We start from the raw sequence: 11,344 nt of genomic DNA, 5'->3' as shown, positions 1-11,344 counted from the left end.
GACTTTAAAATCTAAACCAAGGGCGCCTGGGTGGCTCAGTGGGTTAGGGCCTCTGCCTTCGGCTCGGGTCATGGTCCCGGGGTCCTGGGATGGAATCCTGAATCGGACTGCTCAGCAGGGAGCCTGCTTTCCTTCCTCTCTCTCTGCCCGCCTCTCTGCCTACTTGTGATCTGTCAAATAAATAAATAAAATGTAAAAAAAAAAAAAAAAATCTAAACCAGAAAAAGAAGGGCGCCTGGGTGGCTCAGTCAGTTAGGCGTCTGCCTTCGGCTGGGGTCATGATCTCAGCGTCCTGGGATAGGGTTCCGCATGGGGCTCCCTGCTAAGCAGGGAGTCTGCTCCACCCTTCCTGCCCCTGCTTGTGCTCCCTCCTCCTGCCTCAAATTAAATTAAAATTTAAAAACAAAAGAAAGAAATGGCTCCTGCTGTTAAAGAGTTACATAGTAAGGAGAGATGGTGTTGGCCAGAAAGCCCAACAGGCCTGGGTTAAATCTTGGCGCTATCACTTGTTCACTAGGGGACTGACTCTGTCCCTCATCTACAAAATGGGGACAATACTACCTACCTTATAAGAATGTTATATTCAGGGCACCTGGGTGGCTCAGTGGGTTGAGCTACTGTCTTCGGCTTAGGTCATGATCTCAGGGTCCTGGAATCGAGTCCCGCATCGGGCTCTCTGCTCCGCAGGGAGCCTGCTTCCTCCTCTCTCTCTCTGTCTGCCTCTCTGCCTACTTGTGATCTCTCTCTGTCAAATAAATAAATAAAATCTTAAAAAAAAAAAAAAAAAAAGAATGTTATATTCAAAGGCCTAGAAGGCCTCGCCTCAGGGCCCTCCTCAAAGGTGCTTTATACTTGTCGGAGGATGGTAGGAAGCTGTGGTTTGCCCGGAATCCCCAGTGAAATTGTAGAGAATGACAAAGGCCTGGGAAAGACTGGCAAGGAGAGCAAGGGGCTTAGGGCTTTCGGATTTGATGCAAAAGATAACCAGGGCCAGGCAGGCCAGAGACAGGGTTCTGGCGGCAGTCGGCTCTCGGCAGCTGGAGCACAGCCCAGGAAATCGGGAGGTGGGAGGGTCTGGGAAATCCTGGGAGGGAGCTTGGGGCAAGGATTCCCAGCTGCTCCTGGCAGGCTGCAGAAACTAGTTCGACCCTGCGATTTACCATTTGTGAGCTTTCATTAGCATTTGAAGGAAGAGTGCACAGAATGCGGGCTGAGCCTTTACAGCTGCACAAAAGCTAGCCAGCTGGCCGTGGGGGCGGGGAGCGTGAGGGCTCTGTGAGCAGCCGAGTTTCCTGGATCCAGACCCATCTTGTGTACCAGGCTCCACAAGGCCGTGAGTCTCTTTCTATCCCGGTACATACAAAGTCCCTTCTAGTTACAAAACTCCCCAAGTTCTCAGCTACCTCAACGATCGATCCTATATAGAAAGTATAGAGATTTTGTAAAGAAAAAACAAAACAAAACAAAACATTGTAATAGGAATGTGTGACATGTTGAATTATTTATTTTGATTTTTATATATGGAATGCTTAACGCATTAGCCTGTCTTCCTATCACAGAGGCCGATCGCGCTAAACTCCTCTGTATCATTCAGATTTTTAGTATATGTTCTGCTGAAGTGAGCACATGTTGAATTATTAACTCACTTTCATTATTTCTTATGAAATAGAGACCTGTATTGCCCTTGGGTTAGAAATAACATGTTTCAGAAGCACGTTCAGACATAGTTTCCAAACTCCTAACCTTACAGGGGCCGCATTCCTTGAACCACTATGTGCCTGAGTTACCAGAAGCTTCCCTGAATGTTTGCACTCTAAGAAGAAATTTGATATTTATTTATTAGGAAAAAAAACAAAATCAGGCCAATATTTGGCTTTGGAGCCCAGGGTGGCAAGCAGCTGTGTCCAGGGATTCAGTCTTGGTTCTCAAAGACACTGCATCTGAGACTGTCTTGTCTTCCTCCTCTGAAAGGGGGAAAGATAGAATGGAAGAGCTTGGAGTTTAAAGCACAAAGAATCCCAGCTTTGTCCTGCCAGCTCTGCTGCCCTGTTCTGTACAGCCACAGTTCAGCCTCGTCATTCTGAAATGAAACTCACTTTAGACATGCAAATGACTCACCCTGGAGAATGGGATCAGAGGGTCTCACAAGTCGAACTGTGGCTTTGAAGACTACTTGGGAGCCTGCTGTGTTTTGCCAGGAATACCTCCCGGAGTTGCTCTTGGAGCTAAAGGAGATCAGGACTACAAATGGGTTTGGAAAAGCAGAAAGGACTAAAGGACCACTCGGTTTTATAAAAGCGCTGAGTCCTGAATAAGTTGCAGGCCATTGATCCAGTCCATGCAATAGACAATATTTTGCAAGGACTCTCTTCTGTTGCCCAGGGTGGACACAGTCTTGGTCTAGGGCTGCTTCTGTTCCTGAAACCTGATTTCCAGTCTTTCTCTACTCCTCTCCCCTTGTCCCCTGCCCCCTCCACTGACTGGGCCCTCTCATGGATGTGATCCTCTGTCGGGTTTAGCCGAGGGCATTGGAGCAGCATGGGCCAAGAGAAAAAGAAGCCTGTACCCCCCAGCAGTAAAGCTTGAGCAGGCAGATTAAAAGCATCCGAGGCAAGACAAGGTGAAGATGAGGTGAGGTGGAGGAGCCCACAGAGGCGGAAGCTGTGAAGACAAGGGAGGAGAAGCCCAAGGTTTAATACACCACAGAAGGGCCCACTGCAAAGTCCTTATTGCTCAGAGAGCAGCAGTCATGCCCGCCCCCTCCGCCAGCCTTCAAAGCGGCCGCTGGCTTGTCAGATGCTAAAATCCCTCCTTCCAGGATGCGTCATTTCCATTTCCAAAGGGACTTTGCATTTCAGAAAAACTGTGCTAGACTAAATAACTTGAGAGGTAACATGGTCTCATTGGTTAAGAGTTAGGACTCCCCAGGGCAAAAGTGCTTGCGTTTGAATATTTGCCACTTAATGAGGGTTGTGATCTTGGACAAGGCAATTAACCTCTCTGTGCCTGAGTTTTTCTTTTCTGTACAGCAGGGATAATAGTAATAGCACCTGGTTCTTAGATTATTGTACAAACTACAGGTATTAGTCTTTGTAAAGTGTTCAGAACATGTTCTGAGACATAGCTTCTTTAAGGTTTAAAAAAATACACACACACACACACACACACACACACACACACACACACATATGTATATGTATATATGGGGCACCTGGGTGGCTCAGTCATTAAGCATCTGCCTTCAGCTTAGGTCATGATCCCAGGGTCCTGGGATCAAGTCCAGACTCAGGGCTTCTTGCTCAGCGGGGAGCCTGCTTCTCCCTCTTCCTCTGCTGCTGCTCTCCCTGCTTGTGCGCTCTCTCTGTAAAATAAATAAAATCTTTAAAAATATATTTATATACGGGGAGCCTGTGTGGCTCAGTGGGTTAAAGCCTCTGCTTTCGGCTCAGGTCATGGTCCCGGGGTCCTGGGATCGAGCCCCACATCAGGCTCTCTGCTTCGGCGGGGAGCCTGCTTCCTCCTCTCTCTCTCTGCCTACATCTCTCCTGCTTGTTATCTCTGTCAAATAAATAAATAAGATCTTAAAATATATATATATATATATATATATATATATATATATATATATATACATACATACATGATCACTTTATGACTACATCTCCCTGACTAGAAGTAAGTTCTGAGACCAGGGGTGCTGTCTTGTATACCCAGGGATCAGCTCGCACTGAATATGGTAAGCACTCAACTCTTTGGACAAGAGAACCTCCAGACCTTTCCTAGACTCCAGCTATAGAAAAGGATGACTGGGACCCCAGGTGCCCTTACCCAAGAAGTAAAAAGCCCCCTGCTAGCACTCAATAAAGCTGAAGTAACCCCCAAGAGCTATGCCAGGACACAGTTCCCTGTTCTCAGACCCTCAGACTTCTTGTTTTGACCACACAGGATGTGGGGCCAAGATCTTATCTGACTGAAGGAAGCACTTGGTCTCTGAGTCAGGCCTCACTACCCAGGTTCAGGTGCTGGCCGAGGAAGAACAATCCGCAGCCCAGACAGCTCAGTAGCCTGTGGGCAGAGGGTCAGTCTCCCTCCCCGACTCCCCAGGCACCTGGACCCTTCTTCAGAAGTTTGGGCTGGATGCATCTCTAGATAGCCACACCCCAGCCCAAAGTTTCTTACTGAAAATGTTGACATCTCCCCTGTGGCTTACAAGGTGATCCGCACTTGCTAGGCCCCTGCTTGGGCGCCTCTCCAAAGGACACTCTAGTTAGGCCCACAGGGAAGTGAATCTGAGTCACCTTTGATGTCAACTCTTCTCTGTTGTATGTGGTGCTGAGAAAGGATACAGTTGACCTTTAAACACCACAGGTTTGAACTGTGCGGGTCCACTTATACACACATATTCTTTTTTAAGATTTTATTTATTTATTTGACAGAGAGAGACACAGCGAGAGAAGGAATATAGCCGGGAAAGTGGGAGAGGGAGAGGGAGAAGTAGGCTTCCCGCGGAGCAGGGAGCCTGATGCCGGGCTCGATGCCAGGACCCCGGGATCATGACCTGAGCTGAAGGCAGACTCTCTAACCAACTGAGCCACTTAGGCGCCACCACACATTTTGTGATTTTTTTTTATAAAGCATAGCACTGTAAATCTATTTTCCCCTTCTTATGATTTTCTTAACATTTTCTTAGCTTTATTGTAAAAATACAGTATATAATACATATAACATAGAAAATATGTGTTACTTGATTGTTTATGTTATTGGTAAGACTTCCAGTCAACAGTAGGCTATTAATAGTTATGTTTTGGGGGAGCCAGAAGTTATTCGTGGATTTTCGACTATGTGGGCGATGAGGGTTTTTGCCCCAAACCCTCCCATTGTTCAAGGGTTAAATGTAAATATTAACAATTAAATGCTCCACTGATTTTTAAGATTTATTCCAGGGGTGCCTGGGTGGCTCATCACTTAAGTGTCTGCTTTCAATTTAGGTCACGATCTCAAGGTCCTAGGATCAAGCCCCAGGTCAGGCTCTTTGCTTCTCCATCTCCGTCTGTGCCTACTGCCCACCACCCCAGCTCATGCTCGCATTTTCTCTCTCTCTAATAAATAAATAAAATCTTTTTTTAAATGTAAGATTTATTCCAATTTCATAGGTGCTAGAATATGGAAATCTGCCTCTCAGAATTGATAAAAACAGTACCGTTACTACATACATACAAACAGCAGGAGGAAAAGACAAGAGAACACTCACACCACGTTCTACCAACAAATCCAGCCACCAGAGCCTCTGACCTCCCTCTGCTAACAATGGGTGAGCTGCCTGTGCTCCCACCTGAGCCAACCCCGCACATGCGCACTGGGTCCCTGCCGCTCTCAACAACAGAACCATCACTCCAGTGGTCCTCATTCCTCTTCTCTGCATGAATAATAGTTTCCTCTTAGCTAGTTCATTTCCAGTGCCCAACATTCAGGTTCATTTCTTAAACTATTTGTTTATTTAAGTAATCACTACACCCAAGTTCATTTTTAAAGTATTTATTTATTTAAGTAATCACTACACCCAAGTTCATTTTTAAAGTATTTATTTATTTAAGTAATCACTACACCCAAGGTGGGGCTCGAATTCACGACCCGGAGATCAAGAGTCATGGCTCCTCCAGCTGAGTCGGCCAGGCGCCCCCTTCCAATTCCTTAACTGCACTCTCCAGAAAATTCCTTAAAAGAGAGGTCTTCTCTTGTCATTTCCTCATCCTCTCTTCCCACATTTTCCCTTGAACCCTGATGGTGATGGGAACACCAGGCTTCCATTTCCACCACTCCATCTAAACAGGTTTCTGTGAAGGTCCCCAGTGATCTTCCATTGCCAAATCCAAGGGTCAGCCTGACTCCTTAGCTTATTTCCCTTTAAGCAGCAACTGATTTCCAAGATACTGAGCTCTCCTGGTTCTCCTCCTCCAAACCCCGTCCTGCCCTGACAACCAGACCTGTCCCCTGCCTGCCCCCATTCCCCGGGTGATTTCACCCAGTCCCATGGCTTTAATTATCTGTCTTAGTTTAATAACTACTATCCCCAGCTCTGGCCTCTCCCTTGAACTCAGGGTTCATGTGTCCTAACAGCCATCTCAAATTAATATGTCCAAAATCAAATTTTTTAAAATTCCAACTTCAAGAAGTCCTCTTGTCTTAAAAAATGGCAGTTTTCCCAGTTAGTCTCACCCAAATCATCGGAATCTGAATCATCCTCGACTACTCACTCTCTCATCCATGTAACCCATTAGCAAATTGTTACAGACTTCAAAATATCTCTAGAATAAGATCATCACACAGTTTCTGCTTGCTACCACCCTGGCCCCAACTATCAATTCTCCATTACCTGGGCTCTTCCAGTAGTCTCTTACTGGTTTCCCTAGGCCCCTCTATCTCCTGAGTTCCGTCCCAAAGCAATCCTTAAAAGCTACACTATACCAGACCCTGGCACATCTCTGCTCCTACTGTCTGAGGCTACCACCCCAGGTGGAAGAAAAGCCAAACCTTCCCTGGCCCCTTTGGGTTCCCCTTTCTCCTGCTTGCTCTGCTCCAGTCGCCTTGGCTTCCTGGCTGTTTCTAGAAAGCCCTGAGTACTCTCCCACTTCAGACAGTTTCTTCTGCCCCCAGTCATCTACCCCTCTCCTCCTCCCCTCCTTCAGGTATTGGCTCCTTGTCCCTCCAGCAGAGCATCCCCCCTCCCCAGAATAGCCTTTCCCAACATCATTCTCCCCCTTTCCCTGCTTTCTTTCCCTTCACGGGTCCCTCCCTCACATTTTGTTTATCTATTTTATTTTCCTTGGCTGTATCTGTGGCTCTCATTTAAATGTGAGCTTCGTGAAGTCAGGATTTTATTCACTGCTGTGTCCTCAGCACCTCAGATCCCGTCTGGCATGTGGAAGGTACCTTGTGAAGATTTATGGAATGACTTCTGATGCTGAAGAAAACTTTGTGCAGAAGAGTTAAGAGCATGACCATTTTTCCTACAGTCTTCTATGTTAAGGTCACTGGGAGTTAAAAGAAAGATACATGCTTAAGTGTTTCTTGGAAATTGCCGGAAAACATGGAAAAGAGCTAGCTGCCTTATTACTCTTACAGAAGGATCGCTTCTGAAGGCATCTATCTATCTGTTCACGGCCTGAGAGTGCTTGTGCAACTGGGGAGTCTGCCAGGCTTCCCTTGGGTCACTTAAATAACCCAGCTGCTGTCATTTGCCAAGGATCTCCTCATTCTTCTTGCTCACCCCAAACCCTGCCCTCTTCATCTCACTGCCTGTAGGGGCCTGACTATCCTCACGCAACTTGCCTCTCAAATGCCCCATTGGTTTTCCCTCTATGCACCCTCAGCTCTTTCTTCAGAACTTCTTAAGCCACTGATAAGCTATATGGCACACATCTGTGTCCCCATCTGCCCCTGTCTATCCCCTCCCCACCAACCGCCCCCTGCCTCAAGACTGTGAAGCATCTGAAGGCTGGGCTTGTGTCTCACTCATGTTTGTATCCCTATAGTCCCCGGCACATCGTAGGTATTCAAGAACTCTTTGCTGAATGACTGAATGAACTCTCCATTTTCAACATTCTGGGTTTTTCAGTTTCCCCAACACACATGGAGCTCATTGTTGGCAAATTTACATGCCCTCCAAACAGCATTCCCCATCCCCTCATTTTTACACACGTGTGCGCACCCCCCACCCCTCACGCGCGCGCCTATCCTTCAGTAGCTAACTCTTAGTTAAGCAAAATATTTTAGCTCAAAAAACATTCACTGTCAGGGCACCTGGCTGGCTCAGTCAGCAATTCTTGATCTCAGGAGTTCGAGCCCCATGTTGGGTGTAGAGACTACTTACTTAAATAAATAAAACTTAAAAAAAAAAAAAAAAGATTTAAGAGAAAAAACATTTACTGTCTTACTATTACTATTTACATTGTTCTAGTATTATACTCAGTGGTTAATAAAGATGAGCTGGTGGTTTGTTTTTTGGCTCAAGGTCTACCAAACATCATTTTCTTCCTGAGGCCTTTCTTTCTAGTTCTAAGCAATGCACATCTGCCCCCTGCCAGATGGTGCCCAGCATGGAGAACTGGTTTCAGCAAGAGGCAGTATGAGCTGGGCGACCCCAGTTTCCTGGTTCAAACCCAGGTTCTCCTACTTACTAGCTGTCTGGCCTTGGCAGGTAGTCTCTTCATATCTGAGCATCTGTCCCCTCACCTTTAATACAGACTTAATAAGAACCTTCTTCTGGGGCGCCTGGGTGGCTCAGTGGGTTAAGCCACTGCCTTCAGCTCAGGTCATGATCTCAGGGTCCTGGGATCGAGTCCCGCATCGGACTCTCTGCTCAGCGGGGAGCCTGTTTCCTCCTCTCTCTCTCTCTGCCTACTTGTGATCTCTCTGTCAAATAAATAAATAAAATCTTTAAAAAAAAAAAAAAAAAAGAACCTCCTTCTGAGGACTGCGGGGAAGATTACATGAGACACCCAATCTGAATAAAGCACGTAGATCATGAGCAAGAAATGATAGCTGTTATTATCTCACAATTCAAGCCTCTGATATGATTAATCACTTCATGAAATATTGTGCTATATTTTCTAATTCTGCCACATAGGTAAATTCTTTTTTAATTTTAATATTTTATTTATTTATTTAACAGACTGAGAGAGAGAGAGAGAGATCACAAGTAGGCAGAGAGGCAGACAGAGAGAGAGGGGGAAGCAGGCTCCCTGCTGAGCAGAGAGCCCAGTATGGAGCTCCATCTCAGAACCCTGAGACCATGACCTGAGCTGAAGGCAGACCCCTAACCCACTGAGCCACCCAGGCGCCCCACGTAAATTATCTCTAATAATTATCTCTAATAATGACAGGTCACGTTCCTGGAAGGTATGGGTCATGAACAAATAGCAGGCCTAGAATAAACATGGAGGGATTAAGTTGTTCCAATTAGATGAGTTAATTCATGGGCTCCTGAGGTTGTTTTGTTTTTTACTACTTGGTAGGTCTTTTTCTCAAACTGGGGTTAGGGAGGAGGGGCAGGTCTTTCCTCTATGATTCTGTGTACACAGAAGTCACCCTGGCTGATGACAGGGTATATATAGCGTGGGGGACTGCGTGGAAACACGTTGGCCCAGCGCTGCCTCTCCTCCTCCTCCTCAGCCAGAATGACCCACTGAAAGCCAGGTTCCCCGGGTGTCCCCCTACACAGAGCTGTGTCCCTCTGTGTCCCTCTGTTTGGACACTGGCTCTGCTGTGTCCTCAGCACCTCAGACCCCGTCCTGCTTTGGTAAGCTGTTTCACCCCCATTTCCGTATTTGCCGAGGGAAGATGGTGGTAATAGTGCTACCTTGTAGGGTTACCATAGAAGTGGAACGTTAAGTACCTGGTACACAGTTAAGGGCCCAGTACGTGGCTATTACCTTTATGACAACATCTTTACTCACTGACTCCAGTTCTGGGGCAGGTCTTACGAGTAGGCCACCGGTGGACCTGCTGGAACACAGCCAGACCTCAGAAGGGACCTTCTGGAGGGTCACATGGAGATTTTATGACTATGGAAGCTTGTTCCTGCCCCCACACCAGGAGCCCCCTCCCATCCCAAAAGAGTGCCCAGACAGCCCTAAATACTCCTCCATCAGGGAGCAGCTGGGTCACCAGGAAATGCCAGATTTCTTATTGCTCTTATTTTCTTTGTATTCTTCAAATGAACCTGGCATGGGAATCAAAATTTTGGTGTAGTGGGAGTTCTTGGGGCAGGATCTCTGAGAAGTATTAAAGGCACAGGCTTTGGGGTCCGACTGAAGCTAGGCTGGGAACCTGGCACTGACCCTTAGCGGGGAGTGCGTGGAGTGGGGGGAACACCTGGGAGCAAGGACCCGAGCTCTCTGGCTCTTGCTGCTCAGACTTGGAGTTCATTAGACATGCAAAATCTCAGGCCTCACTCCAGACCTACCACACCAGGATGCGGCTTTTAACAAGATCCACGGGCAGTCCACAGGACTCTAAAGTTGGAGCAGGGGTGATGGAACCCCTCACTCTTCCTAATAAATGAATGAGTGGATCAGGTCCAGGACCGTTTCCTACTTATTCTCTGTAGCACACCCAGGATGGCCATAGTGTGTAAAACAAGGTACTCAATGACAGTAAATCAACGACCTTATCCCGTCCCACTTCCTCATGTCACAGATGAAGAAATTAATGCTTACAGCCCTTAACGTTATCTGCCTATGGCACCCACAGCTGTATGTTCCCCAGCTCCGGGCGCTATAGGTGCCATCTCCTCTGTTGACATGTTTATTTCCCGCCCCACCCCCATATCTAAAGCCATCCAGAAGACTGTCCTGAATTGCAGATAGAGTGACTGCTTTTGTTTTTCAGAACTAACCTATTGAGAATGAATCCATCTGCCACAGAGGTTGCTTTCCGTAGTTATGACAGGGGTTTTGTTAGTGCTGCCTACTTATTTATTTTATATGTGTTTATTCTGGTGTGTATATATATATATATATATATATATATATATATATGTATTTCTCCCCACCCCCCCATCTAATGGAACAGTATGTCTACCACTGTTGTTTCTAAAACAGCTGGATATCTGATCTCTTGGCTTAGCTTTGCTAAGATCCCATTGTCTTCTAATTTATCTTTAGGTTACTGTTATCCCTACTGTTAGTCCTCAGGTCTATCTTTGTAGAACAGCGTGAATCTGTTTTTTCACTCACACAAAATAAGAAAAACCCGACAACCAACACTGCTAATACTAGTAAGCCCAATGCCCACTTAATCTTCAAATGTGGCACCAGAAGAAAGTGGTTTCTATTTGGGAGATCTCTTTTTTTTGCAGCATATTATTGAATTCAGTCAACAGATTTCTTATATTATCTCGCTAAATTAAAAATAAATCACTTCCTTGTTTCTTTAACTACATTAGGGGACCCAGAGGGATAATAAAACATGGCGGGGGTGGGGGTGGGGAACAGGGAAGGGAAGCATCTGAGGAAGAAGGCAGATGGGAAAGAGGAAGAAGACACAGTGAGAAGTGGATAAGCAGAATACAAGGGAAAAGGCAATGAATGCAAAGATGCAAAAAAGTACAAGATTCTTTTTATAAAATTATTTAACCATGTACACTACCGGTAAAAAGCCTGGAAGGAAATAGCGAGATGATAGCAGTGGTTGCGGTAAGACTGGATTATTGTCCTTTATTCTTCCTGCTGCATTAAACGTTAACAGTGCTCTGGGCCCTATTGATGTTGGATGTGGCCAGATGACTGCCTTTGGCCAACGGAATGTGGGTGGTGATAACAGTATGCTAGCTTCAAGAGAAGAC

The sequence above is a fragment of the Mustela lutreola genome, chromosome 5, assembly GCF_030435805.1.
Source record: "Mustela lutreola isolate mMusLut2 chromosome 5, mMusLut2.pri, whole genome shotgun sequence".
Taxonomy (NCBI): domain Eukaryota; kingdom Metazoa; phylum Chordata; class Mammalia; order Carnivora; family Mustelidae; genus Mustela; species Mustela lutreola.
Note: the sequence above shows the minus strand (reverse complement) of the source record.